The sequence below is a fragment of the Meleagris gallopavo genome, unplaced genomic scaffold, assembly GCF_000146605.3.
Source record: "Meleagris gallopavo isolate NT-WF06-2002-E0010 breed Aviagen turkey brand Nicholas breeding stock unplaced genomic scaffold, Turkey_5.1 ChrUn_random_7180001899616, whole genome shotgun sequence".
Lineage (NCBI taxonomy): Eukaryota > Metazoa > Chordata > Aves > Galliformes > Phasianidae > Meleagris > Meleagris gallopavo.
Genome location: NW_011162920.1, coordinates 1 through 537, shown reverse-complemented (window position 1 = coordinate 537; position 537 = coordinate 1). Strand labels below are relative to the sequence as shown.

The following is a 537-nucleotide window of genomic DNA, read 5'->3' as shown; positions in this document are numbered from 1 at the left end:
AGCCCAGAGGACCTGTTGTCGATGGAGATGTCGCCCAGCAGGCCGGATTGCTTGTGGCAGAACTTGACGACGGGACGCCGGGCGGTTGGGACGGGACGGACGCGGGTGACGCCGGGGACGCAGCGCCGGAGGACGGCGGCCACCAAATCCAGGAGCTCCTCGGGAGAGGCAGAGCTCAGGTCGATGTCGCTGAGGATGGAATCTTCGGCCTCGGATCCGTCGTTCCGTAGAGATTTGGTGGTTTCCAGATCCAGGAGCAGATCCAGGTCGCAGCAGTGGGAATCGAAACCGTTGACGGAGGAACCGAAAGGAAGCACGGCGCAGCCTGGAGGAAGGAAACAAAAGGAGGTGGGGGAGAAATGAAGGGTGAGTGGGGGGCACCGGGGGTGTAACGTGGTGGGGAGGGGGCACGACTGACCGGGGAAGAACTCAGAAAACACCTCCTGGAAGAGCGTGAGCAGGAGGTGCCGCAGGCGGCGCTCGGCTTCGCTCAGCTCCTGCAGGGCCACCAGCTGCGTCAGCTGCGCGTCCACCTGC

General features: G+C 64.2%; 1 long non-coding RNA gene across 1 annotated transcript in view; it reads right to left on the bottom strand.

The window, feature by feature from the left end:
* The window catches only part of LOC104916451, a 1,971-nt gene extending 1,438 nt beyond the window's left edge, over positions 1–533 (bottom strand). Inside the window, exons 1-2 of the long non-coding RNA XR_796592.3 lie at positions 419–533; positions 13–325 (exon numbers count right to left, since the gene is read on the bottom strand). This is a non-coding gene — a long non-coding RNA (uncharacterized LOC104916451). The remainder of the gene's footprint in view (positions 1–12; positions 326–418) is intronic.
* Positions 534–537: the final 4 nt, after the last annotated feature.